We start from the raw sequence: 19,233 nt of genomic DNA, 5'->3' as shown, positions 1-19,233 counted from the left end.
AACTTCGCCGTCTGGTGTTGCTAAAATATTATCGCCATCTCCATTTGGTTGTTTCATTGGGCCGTCTTGGCTCTTTTTGGTGATCTTGACTCGTTCATTTATAGTGCCCTTTATATTGTTTATCACCATGTTGGTATGTTGCCACTCTTTACAGCGTTCAATGTAGGGATCTCGAAATCCCAAGTGGAGCTTCCTAGAAATTTTAATTTATAAGATTTTAAACCTTTAAGATCACGTAATGGGCTGCCAGTGGCCACAATTGGTGCTCATGGTGTAGGTGAAGCAGGAACATAGAGCTCTTTACTTGTCACTTCAGTGGATACCATCGCATGTAAGACTTGGACAGCCAAAATTGATGGATGCAATTGCTTGAATCAATCGGAACTAGTGGTATTTAAGTAGTCTGATTCCATTCTATTTTCTTTCTCTTCTCTGCCATTGCAGAATGAAACCATCCATATGGAGACGAGTCTTTGCCAGTCCCCACTATTCACGGTTTTGCCAAAATTACTAGACCATGTCCTTTCAAAATTGAACTTCACGTGTATTTAAGTCATGGGACTGGTTTGTGGGTGGAAGGCATGTATACCCATTTTTTTTTCCTAATGACGGTAAGTGTTTTTTGTTTTTTTGTTTCTTATGCTGGAGCAGAGAGGTCCAGAGATGGGTAACAGGGGTATAAAGGTAGTTTACATCTATGTATTTGACGACGAGGAGGCTATGGTCTCTAAATAGGGTGCCGATCAGGGACCCATGTGTATATTTTAACCAGTAGTAGATATTTGGTTCAAAAGCTTTATATTTTGGAAGAGCTTTTTGGATTAGTCCATACTCAAACCATTTCAGTATGTATTATGTCTGGCCTCTTTCCACCTTCTGAGAGCCAGTTGGAATGCTGTTGTACGTTTTGCCAAAGGCAGATGATGTGTAGGGATGCTACTCAACTTGCATCCCAGAGTTTATAAAGGATTGGTAGAATATTTTGCCCAAAATAGCAGATGTCTGTACCAATAGCTGATGCTTTTGATTTGGTGTTCTAGGCTAAGCAGTGTTTCATTAATATTTTGGTCCAATATATAACAGAAGGATGCACCAATACTCCATATATCTGCATCATATTATTGCCTTTGGGCAATCACATGACTCTCCTGTGGCTATTGTATCTGTTTATTCAAGAAGTTAGTGTTTGATGTTTTTCAAAATCGTGTGTTGGCAGTGGCTTTTCTGGAGTAAACATTATCCTTATGTCATAGTCTTTTTTTGGCAACACCTCTAGGCTGTGAGCATGTATGGACTTTTTGGTAGTGTGTGAAGGCAGAGGACATGGACTCGTGGTGGTGGTCTATATTGGGTAACAAAAGTGATTTTATAGAGCTGATGATGGATAGTCTATAAAATATCTGGGCAACGCTGGTGGTACTCTTCTGCTGTGAACATTTTATATCTCTATATAGCCCTCTATATGGCCCTTATAGAGGATAATAAGTAAAATAAATCGAAATCCTTGCTTTGCTTCAGCCCAAGCTGCCTTGTCTGAAGCAGGGTCCCTTGTGAACCCTTTAAAGAGAGAGGGAGTTGTAAGAGAAATCAATAAGGCACCCTCCACCCAGAAAGTGTATATATGCTAGTACACCGCGATTGAACCCATACATGTATGTCCATTAGTGTTAGTTTACCCTAAAGTTTTAATTTATAAGGAGGCATATTTGTCTAAGGTACTTGTGTTTCCACCCTGGAATTGTAAGTGATATTCCATGGTGTTGTACTGGAATCTGTGGTACCCACATTGGTATTCCAAACAAGGAGACACCCTGCCGGATCCACCAGTGATTACAGTGATGTGTCCTATGCAGTGTTCCAGGCATTTTCACAGTTGGTGTGCTCTCCAAAACACTCATGGGGTTGTTGAGTATTGGCAGTGTATGTAACAGACCAGATGCCTATCATGTCTGGCACTGCTGTAACTTATCAGTGGTAACCAAACATGCTAGTGCACCCTAGATTACTTTACTCTTGCAAGTAGTCTGATCCGTCTTGAGCATGTTTTTGTCTATTATTTTTGAATATGCTGATCAGTCAGTGAGATTAAAAATGTCAGTGGTGGTTGTCCCTTTTTAATTTTTTTTATTTACACATTAACTGGGTATACACGGGTATGTTTGGACCTTAGTTAGAGAAGGCTAACATGTTTAGATGCTGAGGAGTTACAACAGTTTTTTCTGGGCTAGAGGACATAGCAAGAGTGTGCGGTATCTTGCAAAACCTCATTCTTGATTCCTGTTCTTGCTAAATTAATAGCATACTAGTGAATATTATGGTTCTCAATGATCTGGTGTAGTTAAGTAATGATCAGTGTTAGTGTGTAATTAACTTTGGAGTTTGTAACAACATTGTGAGGTGAGCCTACACTGACAGGTTTGCTGGTCTCCCAACAGTATTGTTCTATGATGCGGACCTGGCATGTTATTTGTTTGCGCCCTCTCCCAAAGGTCGGTGTTGGCAGTGAAAAATGTCCTCCTTATCTAACAAAGGTCTATCATACATGGTAAAATGGAGTGTACCTGTGTGTGTGTGTGTGTCTATGGATATCTATCTCTCTATCCCCGAGTACCTGACCGCGCCTTCTTTTTCAAAATATGTGCATTTTTGTTTCGGCCCACTAAAGAATATCTCAATTTCCTCTTTGGATGTACTACCAAATGAGTACTACCAAAGTAGAATGCACGTTGTTGTACTCAAATTACTTTTCATTTCATTTTTTTAAATGAACTATTTAACTGTAACAAACTTAACAGCAACATTTAGTCAACATTCTGAATTTTGTCCCAAAGCTTACTTGAAGTAGAGCCGTTTGACAGACCTTCGTTTAGTGCAGGAAGGGTTTGGAGTAATGAGGTCTTGTGGCTTCGACTCGTTCACGTAGGTGTTTGCTTTTGGTTTTCACTTGAGCTCTCAGCAAATATTTTAACACTAAACGCGGGTCACTTAAGAAGTGCTTACGGCAGAAGAAGCTTCACCTCCTTCATAGGAAGGACTTGGCCCAGGAGTGACTGCCTACCAGGACACCTCTCAGGACTGACGTTTACAGAAGTAGAGGCCCTGGGCGGTGCAAACCGCTCCACTGCTAATTACTGTGATTTGTAGCCTAATGACTGGTAATCCACGCTTGTGGGTCTGTATGTATGTCATTTCGGGTGTACTCTAGCGATGCACACCTTTTATACAATGTTCTAATGGGAGTTTGTTACTCGTATTTTAATCACGTTATTCTTTCCTACTGCTCATAGTCTTTTTGCTGTGTGTCGCATATCAATGGTCAGTCCATTTTATGAAAGAGTGCCGTTTTCCTAACGTTCTATGAAGAGGAATAAATCTGGTTTATAAGGAAGGCTCTCACTTTTCTTTTACATGCTCTTACACATACATTTAGAAAGTAACCTTTTTCGCTGTCTGTACTAACTTTTAAAAACTGAACTAACATTAGATCTTCATTCGGTGTTTATCCATGCAGTCACTCAAGCTTGTAAGGCCAAGGTATGTGACTATTAATATCATAGAGCTTAAAAACAAATAGATGAGACTTCCTGATGAAGCTTATTTAACTGTTAATACACCCACATTCTAGTATTACTGTACTTACTTTAAGGGAAAAGAAGTTTGAAACAAAAAAAAATTAAAAAGGCGTTATTACGTGGCGGTCATGTTATTTTGAAGGAGTGTATAATCCACCTATGCTCATGCCTACAAAATGATTTTTTCTTTTTTCTTTTTTTTCTTTTTTTTTTTTTTCATTTGAATTTACAGAACTGGAAAGGTAAATTAAAAAAAAAATAATAATAATATAATCTGCGGCTAGCAGAGTAAGACAGAGGGTCAGTGTGGGCAGAAGCAATACTGAAGGTGCAGGTTGGGAGAAGTAACACAGAGGGCTAGGGTTTGGAAGTCACGTGGCGGGAGCAGGTGGGAGTGCATGAGCAACACCAGAGGGTGGGGCGAAGAGGAGAGAAGGTGGGCATGGGTGAGGTGAAGTAACAGAGGGTGGGGGTAGGTAGGAGAAGCAATGGATGAAAGAGCAGTGTAGAGCGGGTTGAGGGAGAAGAACGCTGGCCACAGAGCAACAAGGAGTAGATTGGGAGAGAAGTGCACATGAGCGATGGCTGAAAAGCAAAAGCACTCTTATGAAATGCTTAACCCAGGAAAAAAATTGTGCATGGAAAGCAAGCATTGGAAGATAAAGAGCCAGCCAATCAAAAAATGGTAAAGAGGCTATGCTCCATGGGTAGGTCAAACAAGAAATTGACAAGCTGGTCCATGAATAAAAAGCAGGCAAATGAGTGCCGGGAATGCCAAACCGTGGTATGCAATGAGTGGGCTCCAAGCCCTTATGTATGTTTTTGGTAGGCCACAATGTCTTTTGCAACCATATATAACTCTGCTGTCTGGTAGGCTCGACCTAAAAATTAGCGAATCCACGCAGATGCTAGTGTAGGTTTAAAACGGAGCGCATTTCTTTCTTTTTTTTTTTTTTGTGTTTGCAAGTGCACTTCTGTGAGAGCGGTAAATCCACTGCAATTGTTACTGAATACCTAAAAATAAGGACATTGTAGGAGTTCTTATATTTGCAGTGGGAATTCCTCTGTAAGACGCGTCTTCCAATGCTTATGGCAGTAAAACAGGACATGATGCCCATTTTGCAGATTTTATGTTGTGGAATATACTCTTGTTGATTTGCACATATCCTTTATCTTTAGGCACAGCTTAAAACTCTGTCCAACCGAACTGAGCTGTTTGGTTTTATATAGCTCTAACTCCAAAGTTCGTGTGCCTTAGATCTTCAAATAAACAGTTTCCCTGTATTACTCACTTTATAGACTTGGAAAGAATGTAAAGTGTAGTAGGTGTGGCCGCATCTGTAGGCTTCACTAAAATTTCTTCAACAGTTTCATTACCCACTGTGTTAGTTATTAACCCTTGTCCATTAACATTTTTGTGTCCTCCAGCTAACTTTTTGGTGCATATATATATATATATATATATATATATATATATCTATATCTATCTTTAAAAATCAACATTTGCTCTGTTGTTCGGTGATTGTCAAATTACAGTCCTTAGTATACTTTATTTTTAAATTATAAGAAATTGCCCCATAGCCTTTGGTTAGTGACTTGCATAGTCAGACTGACGCTGATATGAGCCTCTGAACTGCTTTTTTAATAATATTCGCACCTTTTGTCCATTTTCTTTGATCACATCAGAAGTCCTTTCACTGCTGAAAATTTACGATGCTTTGGGTCATACTTTCATGCAAAATATTTTAAAAACGATGTTCCGCTGTTGTACCTGAAAATAAATTGCAGAATTTTAGCAGTGAACAGTTGGTCATAGGCAGATTTTCTATATTCGTGGAAATTATTGTAAATTAAGTCTAAGTGTATGCATGGCAAACGAAGACACGTTGATGTACACATTTACTTTTCTTAAGACACATTAATTACATTAGACCATCACTGATTAATCTATTAAAAGCTGACCCAGTGTTTTTCATTTAAGACCTTTAGCTCCATTTGAACATTATAGAGTCCTCAAAACTGAACAGACAGTGTGCTTTTTGGTCACTTGGAAGCTATTTTCCCTCGTTTATTCTCGAGTTATTCTTTCTCCAGTCGAGCACTCGATAGTTTTCTATTTTGTCCAGTTACAGTAAGCTCTTTTATTTTCCTTGGCCATTTTTGAGCGTCTCTTTTCTTTCCCTGGTGTTGTCTCTAGATCTTCCTTGGTCCGTTTTGGGGTTCCCCTTTCTATTTTTTCATTTCCCTAGTCTTTAGTCGGGCGCTTCTTTTCATTTTGCTTGTTCATTCAAGTACGTTTTCTTCCCAGTCCTTCCATAGCCGTTCTCTCGTAGAGGCCGGAGGATAGCAGTGGGCTGACATCAGCCCTTCCTCGTGCTGTAACTGAGTAACCCAATGAATATAGAATTGCAGGTCCGTCGCCGTGGTTGGGTGTGGTGCCGAGGGTGGAGACGTACCAGGGACTTCAACAGCCGCAGAATCCAGGCCTATTCAGGATGAGTGCCCAGTCATCGGCAGAGCAGCGAACACAGATCCCAACTATTAATACACACCAGACTCGTCTCCAGCATAAGTACGGGGCTCGCTCTCAGGGAGTAATTGTCTTTTATTAAATATGACGTGTTCGCGGTAATACTACAGCTCTGCAGGCTGCAGCATGGTCACCTGTAACCTAAGGACTCCCTATCTGAATTATGTAATTAGAGTCGGAGACGTTGATCTCTGGGGATTACCAGCCCCCTGCTGTCAAAACAAGAGGGTGAATTAAACTCTCATTTCAAAGCTTCTATTCTATTTTTGTGAAGCAAATGTTTGGTTGATCTCTCCATATTGACTAGCAGAGCTCGACCAACTCTGGATTGGGGTGAGTTTTTCGTTGTATTGAAATGTATTTTTGTCTTGTGGTCAGTTGAGAATTAAATACAGCATCGAGTTAAATGCTGCAGGTGGAACTTGATATTCAGTGATGTGTTGTGACTGTGTGACAGAGCCAAAAGGTTAACAAACAATAAATAATTACTGTTGGATTTCTTTAGTCCTTTGTACTATTAAGTGACCTTGAGGCGGCACATGGTGTTTACCTGGATTAATTGCAAATAATCTTGTCCTGCATTTAAGAGAACTTCTCAGATGTTATGACCAAAAACACCCACTGGCATTATTTATGTAAGTCATCTTTGAGAAGAGTAAGAATCTGATATTTATGAAACTGGCCTTCCACCTTGTAGTTTACCTATTACAGTTCTTAAAAACACTGACCTAGTGTACATTAATTACCAGCTATATCGTGAACAATTCGGATTCTACGTCTTTTGACAGTTGAGTAGAAGATAATTCGTATTCCCCCTAAATGATTCTTGTTTTATCCACATTATCAGCAAACCATGTTGAATTGGCCTTGTAGTATTTGAAATCTTGAAAAGCGGGCTACCATTTTCTACCAAGAGATCTGAGCCCACTGAGCTATCTTGTTGACTTTATATCTTGGTGCATGGTTTTCTATCACATAATTGCTGCCCTCGAGACTTTTTCTTAAAGTGTTTTCTTCTGTTTAGCACTCGCTTGCTTTTAAGTGTTAGTACTGAAAAAACTCACTTTCTAGTTCTCTGACTTGTTTGACTGTCATATAGATGGATGTATGGCCTTTGTTGATCACAATGGTTTGATCGAATGTGGGCCTGCATAGTGTGTGTGTGTGTCTATATATTTTATACATGTTGTCTCTGTCCTACACTTCTGAATTAATTTTGTGTATTTTAACGTATAAAGTTATTTCAGAATGTGGTTTGCATGTCTGTGATTAATGTTTTGTGCTTCTGTTCTTGTGGGACACATATCTATAACAGAATGTGGCTTTTTTTGGGGCTTAACTAAGAAAGCTCAGAAATAAAATAAATCAGTCACTGCACTTCGACTACCATGCAACTGTCAATATTGAAGATTTAAAATGCTGCCTCTGTTTCGGAATCCCACGTTGTGTGTAGTGGTAGTTATAATACTAAAGTCCACCTGGCAATATCAAGACTAACTAGTAACTGGGATGGGTATACCCCCACACCCCCCCCCCCCCCGCCCATTACACCTAAGGTCTAAATTTTATCTTCTTTCCATCTGATAATTTTTGTGTGTGTATATATAAATTGTCCAACAACCAGAAAATAACGCTGCACTTGCCAGGGAAATTTCCAAATCCTTTGAGTCGCAAAGTAACTCTCACCTACGCGTTTCAACCACACTGGTCTTGATCAATGTAAACCAATTAGTCCATCATTAATTTCACCTTGAGTACCTCTCTCCCATGTCATCCATAATGAGGCATTGTGGGAATGGTAGCTTTCATAAATCCTGCTTAAAACTAATTGCGTGAAATAACTTCAGTGCATGTCCTCACAATTCATAAATACCTAGGAATTTGCGGGAGCAAAGTGCTCACCCCTGCTTACACTGTGTATTTTCTATTGTAGGACTGTGCTACTATGTATTTAATATTGGCTGAATGCCTTATTTTGGTGTCAGTTGTATGAGATGTGTGGCTAAACCATGCATATTACTATTGTTAGATCTCCACTATCTGAGCATGTAACCCTACTGTTGGTATTCCTTACAGATGCCTCAATCTTAAGCCCTAAACATGCTGATGGACTCGGAAGCAAGTTATAATGGTTCATTATAAATGAATGTACATTTCTTCATCCCCATTCAGGCCTGACATTTGTTGTGTGTGTATGTGTGTGTGTGTGTATATATATATATATATATATATATATATATATATATATATATATATATATATATTCACTGAAAAAACCATAGGTTTCACACATGTTATAGTTAGCTGGACATTTTATTGATAAAAAACCAATGAAATTCCCCCGTTATAGATAGTGCAGGCAACTATAACTCACGCGACCGCAATCCTCAGCTGATGCTAATACTGTATTTAGACACTTATTTGCCCATGTCTTCTTCCATTAAATTTTAGCTATACATATATTACAAATATTTTTTTTTCATAAAGACACATATGTCATCAGCAGAAGATTGCGGTCGCGTGAGTTATAGTTGCCTGCACTAACTATAACGGGGGAATTTCATTGGTTTTTTATCAATAAAATGTCCAGCTAACTATAACATGTGTGAAACCTATGGTTTTTTCAGTGAATTTGCAAGGTTTTTTAAATGCTAATTCCTAACTATAACGTGTGTGAAACCTATGGTTTTTTCAGTGAATTTGTACGTTTTTTTAAATGCTAAGTTACTTTACGCCATTCGTGGCGTGCGCGCCCAGTTAACGCAGTTCGTTCCGTGCGCGCACGGTGAGCACGCGGTGCACTTCGCGCACCGCGCGCCCACTTTACGCAGTTAGTGCCGTGCACGCACGGTGGTCACGCGGTGCGCTGCGCGCACCGCGTGCCCACGTTATGCAGGATGGGCCATGTACGCACGATGCGCTTCGCGCACATGGGGGACATATTATGCGCATCTTTGTGAAATTTATTCTTTGTTTATTTCTTACATGTAATAAGCAATGCACAAATGGTGCCCTTCGGGCACCATTTGCCCACGGGGTGGGGAGGGTGTGGATAATTTAAAAAAAAATTTTTTTTTACCGTACGCTAAGCGTAATCGGCGATTTTCCGAAAAAAAAAAAAAAAAAAATTTTTTTGGGGCTTGGGGGTTGTTTGGGGCCCCTATATCAATGCTGGGTGGTTAGGATCTCAAGAAACTGCCTCTTTAGACATTTTTTGGCATCGTTTTTGCTGCCCAACTCAGAGAGCGAGAGAGAAAATGGCGGCCGCCGCTTCCTGGTTTCGACCGATTCGAATGTTTACTAAGATCTAACAGCCAATCAAAATCGCGCACGCCACCGTACGCGTACGGTAAGCGCACCGTAAGCGCACCGTAAGCTGGCTCAGATATATATATTGATTTAAAGGCTATTTTCTCTGAATCTACTGAACAGATTTACACCAAACCTACAAAAGGCACTTCCTTGACCTGAGGACTACCTCTCTGCCAAATTTCAAGTAATTCTGTTCAGCCGTTCGGGCTGTAGCTGTGTCTAAAGGTCCTATGGAAAAATGCATGGGAAAAACGCGTTTTGGGACCCCCCTTTTATCTCAGCCCCCGCTTGACGATTCCCACCGAGACTTTCAGGGTAGGAGCGGAGCGTAGCGCCCCACCTATTTTGAAAAATTCGCGAGGATTCGTCGACCGGCGCCAAAGTTATTCAAAATAGAATGTTGCGGATTTCCTATGGAAACGTGGTCCTAACTATAACTACCTACTGGCGACCGCCAGTAGGTAATATATATATGTATGTTTTGGGACCCACTTTTTTCTCCGCCCCCACTACACGAATCATCCCGAGACTTTCAGGATAGGAGCGGAACGAAGCTGGCCGAAAGTTTTGAAAATTTCGCGAAGATTCGTCAACAGGCGCCAAAGTTATTCCAAATAGAATGTTGCGGATTTCCTATGGAAAACAGGTCCTAACTATAACTACCTACTGGCAACCGCCAGTGGCTTATATAGTATTGTTTTATTAGAAGAATTTAATTACTAGGCGACCTGTCGGCAGTAAACAGGAGGGGTTTGTTTGACCTTTTTGTTTAGTGATACAAGTGAATATTAGAATGATAAGCCAAGCATACATTTGTTTACTGAGTGTGCTCAAAGATTCTGTGGGATCCAATATAACTTCTTTCATTGTATGAGTTCTGTTTTAAGTGTACTTGCGGCTTGTCTAAAACAGTTGTTTTTAGACTTTCTTCCCTTTGGTCTGGCCTATCTTGCATGCAACTTTTGAGTTTGATTTCTCTCCTTACTGACTGCTCCTGCTCTTGACCTTGGTGGTTTCAGAATCATCTTGCCCTGCTTGGTGATAGTCTACATGACTTTTCCTGTCTCCTGAGCTCATTGATTCTGGGGAATTGCACAGAACATAGGTCCCTCCAAATTCCTTAAATATGAACTGGCACAGTCGCACTGAAGAATGTGTGGCCTGATCAAGAGTTCAATTTTTTTGGACATAAAAATATTTTTGAAGCTTTTGAAAGTAAAGAAAAACCAACCCGGAAGGCGGAGGGATCTAGACAAGTTAGATGAAGTTGGTAGGAAAGGAAAAGTTCTCAGCAGGACAAGGTGAACAAATGTGACTCACAATTACCCTTGGCTGCATTTAATGAATCAAATGGCTCCAGTGAAGATCCACATGGTGAGTTAGTTGGTTTATTAACATCTTTAAGGGGTCCAGTGGGATGCTTGTGTAGGCTGATCTCTTAAGGACTCCACGTTGTCAGCTTGGTAGGAGACTGTGGTGAAGAGATTTCTTGGGGAAAAGAAAATTGCTGAGAGGAATTGGTCCTATCCAGTGAGATCACTTCTCGATCAGATAGATGATCTTGCTTCAACTAAGGTATCTGCAAACCACACACATCAACGGCTTGTCCTTTTAAAATCGGGCAGATGTCCCATAAAACTAGTGTTTGTGGCTTAAATCTTTTTATTGAAGTAAATGCAAAGCATTGTGTTTTAGCAGAAAAGCAGTGCAACCAAGTGGCCACACAGGGCTCCAGTGCAGGTGGATGACATATGAAATTACAAGATAAAACGCTCCAGAGAATTGAGAGCAAAAATACAGTCCCCCACCCTAACCCAGAAGTAGAGAGAAAGGAAAAAGGAGGGAATAGGCAAGCGCACTCACTCCCCCCCCCCCCCCCCCCCCACACCCCCAGCACAGCCCATCTATGAGGATGTGGCAAACTAGCTTGAGTGGCTAATCCGTGGGAGTATTCAACTGTGCCAATCGCAGAAGGCGTAAGTAACTCGGGCATGTCAATTCCCTTAAGTCCTGTGCCAGGAAAGCTAGGAAAGGTTTCCATAATTTGCTAAAGCCCGAGCCTTTGCCAGCCATAGTAAGCAAGATCTTTTCCATGCCTAATGTATGCCACAGGCGGTAAAACCACCCGGTGAGTGTTGGAATACGCGTAGATTCCAATGTGTGAGAATGTTTTGCGTAGCAGTGCCCAGCGCAAACGCAATTTGTTTCCCCCTCGTGGATTTCAGAGGATAGGTGAGTGGGTTAGGAACCCCCAGAAGCACGTACTCCGGAAGCCGAGGAAGCTCTGTGTCTTAATATTTTTCAATGTCATCGAGAACTTGAGTCCAGTAGGATGTCAAATGTTCACATTCCCATAGTAGATGGACAAGTGTACCCACCTTCCCACACCCTCACCAGCAATCCGTACTAAATGCGCTGTCAAAGTGGTGCATGCACTCGGGGGTGTAATACCAATAATACGCAAGTTTAGTAAAGGTTTCAGTAAGACCTATGTGAGTCGCAGTGTGTCGCGCCCTCTAGCAGATCCCTTCCCATTCCTTGCTAGTGAGATTGCGACCCAGGTCTCTTTCCCATCTGGCCGCTCTGCATTGAAGGCATGAGTGTAGCAGGATAGAAGCATTCTATACAGGTCTGAAATTAACTTCTTGTTTGAGGAACAGGTGATCAGCCATCTCTCATATTGGGTAAGAAGGCTATGGGCCTGCGATCTATCGTTCGGGTGGGAGGCCCAGTGTCGCAGCTGTAGGTAATGCAAGCGCTCAGATTCAGGGAGACCATAATCCGTGCGTAGCTGTGCGAAAGGCATGACCCCGTCTGCGTCGTAGAGAGTACCTAGCGAGCGGCAACCGGTGGTTCTCCAATGAGGGAAGGAGGTCTCACCCATCCCAGGCCCAAAATCCGAGTTGGCAAAGAGGAGTGAGCGGGGAAGGAAAAGTCGTCGGCCCATTTCGTCTGATCCCAGACCAACATTGCAGCGCGGGTCTCTTGAGAGGCATAAAGGTTGGGGGGGACCCTGGGCCTTCAGAAGGAAAGGGATCTTCATCAAAGAAGTGCCCGCTATCTCGTAAAAGCCATTGTTTCTCTGACTCGGCCCGGCTCCACTGCACTAGGTGTCGTAGCTGTGCGGCTTTATAGTAAAGCGCAAGATCGGGTATCCCTAGACCCCCTTCATCGGGAGGGAGGAAACTGACCAGCCGCTTCATCCTTGGTTTGTGACCCTGCCAAATGAACTGAGAGAGTTCTGACTGCACCCGCTGGAGCCAACTGGTGGGAGGCTGTAGAGGGAGCGTTTGAAAAAGATAAAGGAGTTTGGGAAGGATTGTCATCTTGACTGCAGCAATGCGACCCAGCCAAGAGATAGGGTAGTGTTTCCATCGCCGCAAGTCCGCACGAATGGCGGAGTGTAAGATGCTGTAGTTAACCGCCCTCGTCGCCTGTAGTGTGGGGGCTAGCTGGATTCCCAGCTAAGGGACCATGTCAGAGGACCACTGTACGGAATGACGCGCCTGTAGTTCCGCCAGCATCTGAGGTGGTAAGGAGAGATTTAGAGCTGTGGTCTTCGTGATATTGACTTTGAACCCGGGCGCCCTCCCGAAGGAGTCCAGCTCCTCTAGAAAGGTGCCCATAGACATGTCGGCGTTGTCGTTATAGGACAGATAGTCATCGAGCGCGCGCTGAATTTGGGCGATGGAGTCTGCGCGGTGTAAGAGGGTATCTCGATAAAACTAGTTTTTAAGGTAAATTGGTTTATTTACGGAAATTTTACAACTGTAAAAGCACAATTTCCTGGAGGAAACAAACGTACAACACACAGACGTGGTATGAAATAAAGAGCTAAGTTTATTTGCCCAAGGTTCGAGCAAGCACACAGTTGGCCAAACTGCCAAAGTATTCCCCTCATTGGGTTGCATTGTTCCTTTTATACATGAGACCATACATTGAAATACGTTGTAAGAGCCGAATCGCAGTGCATGCAGCTAATGGGTCACCCCTATTAAAGTTGGAAAGCACCATTTACGACAGTTAAGCATCTTGGAAGGAAATCTGTTGTCTGCAGCTAATTACCTTTTAGTTTTCTAGGCCCCAGTTAAGATGAAAACATAATTTCTGAGATAAGGCAGGTTTCTGTGCCTGCACCTGTATTCTCCCAATCTGTGGTCACAGGATGGAAATGTACAAGTTTCTGTGAAAGGGAACATATTGAAAAAACAATCACCAGGCAAATACGAATGGAGGGCCAGTCTCAAAATGTTTGAATGATAGTTCATTCATATTTTATACTTCAACAACATTTTATTTATTTTTCTTTTCTTCTTGTGGCCTTGCCTCTGGTGTCCTAGTCATCTTGAAATTGGGTATAGGAGTTGCACTCTGTTGCCCAGTGTACAGGATCCACTCGCATGGACTTCAGTGCCTCTTAACTCATTACCATAGCATAAAGGCACCTGACCCATAGGGATGTTCTAATAGCCATGGAGGAGCCGTTCAGGAAACTGGTTTTGCTATCTAATGGCTTTAAATAATTGGTAGAAAACATTCGAGCACAAGTAGGACCCGTTTTCAATGTCCCTCTGACAGGCACTCTAGCAGTCTTTTAGCAAGACAGAGATACTTCCTCATTCTTCTTCATACAGTTTAATTCTAAAGTGCACAGGTTCTAAATGGAAAACTCTCATGCCTTTGGCTGGTTATCCTAATTCAATATCTAAAATGTGTTCATTCTTCCTTCATTCCTTTAATACAATGTGATGTTGGTCGTTAGTGTTGTTTTTCCCACATGGTTAACATTTAGTGTGGGTACTGAAATCCTCATTGTGAAATAACACTTTCACTCCATCTCCACCCACGTACAACCAGTTCAGATTACTTTGCTTCAAAGTTGTTACTCCACCTTCCGCAAGGACTATTGGCACTGATAAGACAGTCTGAGATTGCCTCTTCTTGTATAGAACTATGTTGTGTTAGTCTCTCTGGGAAATAAGTGGGTAAAGCCAAGGTCAGTTTTTCTCCTCTCTGTTCTGTTTTGTGTATTCCTCTTAAATTTCTTGGCTATGCTTTGGATTGGTCAGTGTGATTTGAAAGCTGCATTCACTCTAGGATCTAGTGAACCCCTTGAATACAGTCTCAATTTTTGATGTATGTTTTTATGTGTTTTATTTTGAGGCATTTCTATAGCACACACCTGGTTCCACAGGGCATACTTTGCTGTCACACAGGCATGTCAGTGTTCATAGATGGAGGATGTACAAAGGGTGCTACATCCAGGGTAGGGGGAATGGTTGTAGTGGCAAATGTGTAGCGTTTGTCAGTAGGAAGCCTGAATACTACAAAAACTGGTGTAGTTATTTCATGTAATGTTAAGGTGATAGGAGAGTAATATGTAGGGGCATGTGTGTTGTGTTTGTGTTTTTTTTCCCCCCCTCCATGGCATAAGAAGAGAAAGCATGTTACCTTTTCTGCTCCACGTTGGCCGTTTGGATTTAGAGTCTTGCAAAGATATAATGTTCTTTTTGTGCAGATTACAGGAGATGTGAGGAAAACGTAAAAGTGAAGGTGTAATGCTTTTGTTTTTCAGCAACTGGAACGCAAGCAACCCCATGCCAGTTTGTCTATTTGGATTTTGTCAGGAGAGTGTAGCCTGCTCATATTGAGCACATTACCCACTTCGGGGCATATCCGTGGTACACAAAAAAAGGCTGGTGTGATACTTGAATTAATAATCTCAGCTGCTGGTAATTACTCAGGCAGAATTCCAGTCCATTTTGTTTTGTCCACCATGCCACCTCAAAGGCATACAAAAAGGGATGGAATGCTTGATTTAATCTGAGCCTCTGATGATTACTCGAGGCCACCTTAGGCCGGACCCGGCCAAAGTCAGATCAGTGTTGGCCCTGCTCCAATAGGAACTGCAGGCAGGTGCCCCTGAACGAAAACACAAGCCACCACAGATTGGATTTGGCCTCATGAGTTGGGTGTAACTTGGTTACAGTGGCACGGTGAGCACAGGACCCACATCCAGGCATACGCTGTACCTAGGAAAACAAAACTGTGTAATGATTGGATTAATCTCAGCCACTGGTAGTTACTTGGTGGCATTGCAGTCCATTTTATGCCCAGTTGCCACTTCAGGCAGGAGCCAACCATTTACAAATGAGCTGTGTTGTTCCAGGAGCTGTGTCCTGTTGCAACTCTGATTTTTGGTGATGTTCAATGCTCATGGAATAATCATGAAATTGGATATTAAAAATGTACATGTGGAGCAAGAGGGCTCTCTGGGCTAAAGAATGCAAATTCAGTGGTGGTGGAGGGGTGCGCGGAAGAAAGTAACTGGCTGGTGCACAAGATTTGGCTCTGTTGTTGCAATATTGAGATTTCACATGATCTTTCTATGAGTGGTTGGCACCCTTGTGGGATACCTCCCAGGGAGTAAGAATCGGAATGAAGCAGTTGAGTTTAATTTTTGTAAGTTATGCTTTATTGTGGTGCTGAAGATCATAAGCTGAATTGTTTAGGTTTAAGAATTACAAGACCACTGCCATCCAGGTTTGGATAGTGTCAAGACAGGTTTTTGAGGTGATCACAGGAGGAAGGAGCACACTGCCTGGTATACCAGCACACAATTTGCCCAGATGCATTGTAGTAAATGCAGTGCATGATGAGACTCACTTCAGTTGAGTCTCTTTGGAATTCACCATTGTTGGTGCAGCCAGAAATGTGCATCTCTAGACACGTGTTTCAGGATGGTTGGCCTTCAGTAGAGCAGCAGGTGAAATTTGGATGTGCTGGCAATGCTGCTGTCTTCTCTGGTTTAGTAATGCCCCAAGAGCACAGGTACATCCCAGAGCTCGTCAGCCCAAACACTCAGCGAGGAGCCAATCACTCAAGTTTTTGAGTTGATGCATGCCCTTGAATTACACGAGCATGTCATTGGCTGTCAATGAAGGCAGATGGCTTGTAGAATGAGTAGGATACACAGGGGTGGTACATATATACTTTAAACATAATGGATGTGCGTCTATTCTAGAGCCCTGAGACGAGGGGCTGATTGCTTTTGCGGAAGGCGGTCTATTTGAACAAACTAGTATTTTTCTGACAGGAAGAGGTGAATTGGTGCAGGATTTTGCTTGAGACTCCCAAATGGACTAATTATCTTTGAATAGAACATGGAAGATCTATTGTGTTATCCATGAGCTATCTAGCTAGTGTCCTGTTCTCAATATCACAGCGAGATGGAACCGTCACTGCTAAGATAGCGATAGCTCTCAAGAATCTCTCCTTGGAGGTGAACGGTGGGTTTTGACCGGTAGCTACAAATCTCATTGGGATCTAGCTGTTTTTGAGGCGATTAGATCTGTACTATTTTCAGACATACTGATAATGTGCTGTGTAATTGTGCTAATTTGGTAATGTGAAGGATGGGATTGTGGTCTTGCAGGGGGATAGGATGTTTTCAATTGTGGCAGTTGTTCGGGAGTAATTTGTGATGGTGGTTAAGAATTCAGTGTTCTATAGGGTAGAGGAGTGCAATGATGGCATGATGCAAGGATATATTTGTCTACTGTGTTGAAGATGTTGCATTGTCTGGAGTTTATTAATAGAGTAATGGTTTATGGTGATGTTTATTTTTATGGAATTCAGATGGGTTAAAGACATGTTTGACAACCTTAAAGAGGGCATTGATTTTGTTATTGTCCTTAATATTAGTTTTAAGGTCACAGGTGGACCTTACAATGTTTTCTAGGGGGTGGGGGGGGGGGTGTTTTTGTGGTTTTAAGTTTTCAAGGTGTTGACATTTAAACATTTGGTGCATAAATGTCAAACGCCTTAGGAAAAAAAAACCTGCAAAGCAAGAAAACATTTCTTATGTGTGCGCTGGTGAAGTTTTTTTGATGTGAGAGCAATGTGGTTGTCTGAAAGTCTTAAGTGTAGTGTTGAGAGTCGGGATTGTGCAGTTAGTGTGGGTTGTAATACTAGGAAGTAGCTAGGAGAGCTTTTTGAAGTTGATGAGGAAAGCAGTGAATGGTTGCATGTAATTCGTACCACTTGGAGCTGTTGAAAAGAATGGCATGTAGGTTGCTTCCGTCAATAGGTAATGGTTGTTAATCAGTCATGGACAGCTCCCGTCTTTTGATGCTTCTTTACTGACTTAGTCTAAATCATTCATATGTGTAATGAAAAATGTTGCAGCGGTCATATGGTTGGCAGCAAATGTACTTGTTAAGCCTCTTGATTAAGGTCTGCAGAATGTCTTGCAAGAAGGGGAGTGAGTGAGACAGAAGTTAATGGGTGAACACTGGTTAAACAAATTGTGGATTTTCTGACCACCAAGTATTAGAATATTGGGTGGAGTATTTTAAATAGCTAACTCCCCCCTATTGATCTTTTTTGCTTCGATATGTTTTTGTTGGAATGTGTCTCCCTGTTGCTGACCATAGGGAAATGGCATAGATATTCGAATGAGAAGTTGTCTTTGGGTTGTGGTACCTCATGTCTCAGAATTGATCTTTGGTGCTTAACAGTAGTTTTATGTTTTGATCTGTGACAGTGTTGTTGTTCGGCTGGGCTGGAACATTGCTGCACAATGCTGCAGTGGTCTATGCCGCAGCACCTACTGATCTATTTTTTTTTTTTAATTAGATCAGGTGTACGTTGTCTATATAGTGTACCTTATTGGGCTGGGACTGTGGTTCGTGGTGCCATTTTTGGAATAAAAATTGTCATACATACCATAATTTAATTTGAGTTGGCCTATCGAGTACTGTGTAGTCATTGGTGTCAGGTTATGCTACCAAAGTCTGTTCTTTGTTAACGGCATATTGTGTAACAATTATATTGGGTTATGGTGTTTTAGTGAATTGAGCACAAAATGTATGGGTCACTTAATGTTTCTTTTTTGGCTGCACTTGAAGTGTTGGGTTGGTCTTTGGCACTTAAAAAACGTACTTTCTATGAGCTGGAGCAGTTTTGCAGGTTGCCATTGTTTTGTTCTGTTGCTTTGTGGCCTAGTGCTGTATTGCATTTCGGCAGTTGCACATAGTGCTGCGCTGAGATTCTGATACGTAATGCCATTGTTAAATTTGAAGTAGGGCAGGTGATTGGCCTGTCTGTATGTATTTTATTTTGGTTTTTTTATTTGACAATGTAATGCAGTACTACTTTAGGGTTGCCATCATTGTGTTGGACTGTGGAACCAAATGTAATTGTTTGGCTTCCGGAAGTGTACTACATTGGCACTGTTGTGCATGCAGGTTACTGTTTTTGGTTTAAACTGTGACTCAGTCATTGGTTTTGTTTTTGGCAAGTATTAAATGATTAACTTATTTAAGTACGGCATTGACTTCAACATTGCACTTAATATTTAAAAGTCTTACACATGTAATTTAGTGAGCTTTAATTACTTATTTTTTATATACATTGTTTGATTCTGCATAATGGAGTTTAGTTTTGAGTACAGTTGGGCAGTAAACTCTGCACAAAAACAGTTTCTAATTCAAACCCCAACAAAGGGGGTGTGATTTTTTTTGTGACTTAGTTCGGGTTGGTTATCTTTTTTATAATTTAATTAGGTCTTCTATTAATGCATATATGTACCGCTATACCTTCATTGATTCTTTTTGAGAAGCATATTTGTTTTGAGTCTGATGCTGTGACACAGTGTGATTGTTAGATTGGGTCTTGGTGCATTGAGTGACTGTTACTATTAAAAACTGCTGCATTATTAATATGAATTTGAGACTTGTTCAGCCTATCTTGATGTTGGGGAATGATCAATTGAAAACTTGTCTGGCAGAGTGTGTATTGAAAAGAACTCCATTTATA

At 41.5% G+C, this 19,233-nt stretch overlaps 1 protein-coding gene across 47 annotated transcripts in view; it reads left to right on the top strand.

The window, feature by feature from the left end:
• The window catches only part of MAP4 (microtubule associated protein 4), a 1,793,677-nt gene that overhangs the window by 4,890 nt on the left and 1,769,554 nt on the right, over positions 1-19,233 (top strand). For 4 of the 47 annotated variants that reach the window (XM_085628685.1, XM_085628694.1, XM_085628682.1 and 1 more), the window contains exon 1: positions 6,061-6,435. The exons of the other annotated variants lie outside the window; for them this stretch is intronic. The gene's annotated coding sequence lies outside the window, so the exon portion shown is untranslated. Of the gene's footprint in view, positions 1-6,060; positions 6,436-19,233 lie in introns of those variants that run through there. 47 annotated transcript variants of the gene reach the window in all.

This window comes from Triturus cristatus, chromosome 10 (genome assembly GCF_964204655.1).
Source record: "Triturus cristatus chromosome 10, aTriCri1.1, whole genome shotgun sequence".
Taxonomy (NCBI): domain Eukaryota; kingdom Metazoa; phylum Chordata; class Amphibia; order Caudata; family Salamandridae; genus Triturus; species Triturus cristatus.
The sequence above is the reverse complement of the archived record's forward strand: the minus strand, read 5'-3'. Positions and strand labels throughout refer to the sequence as shown.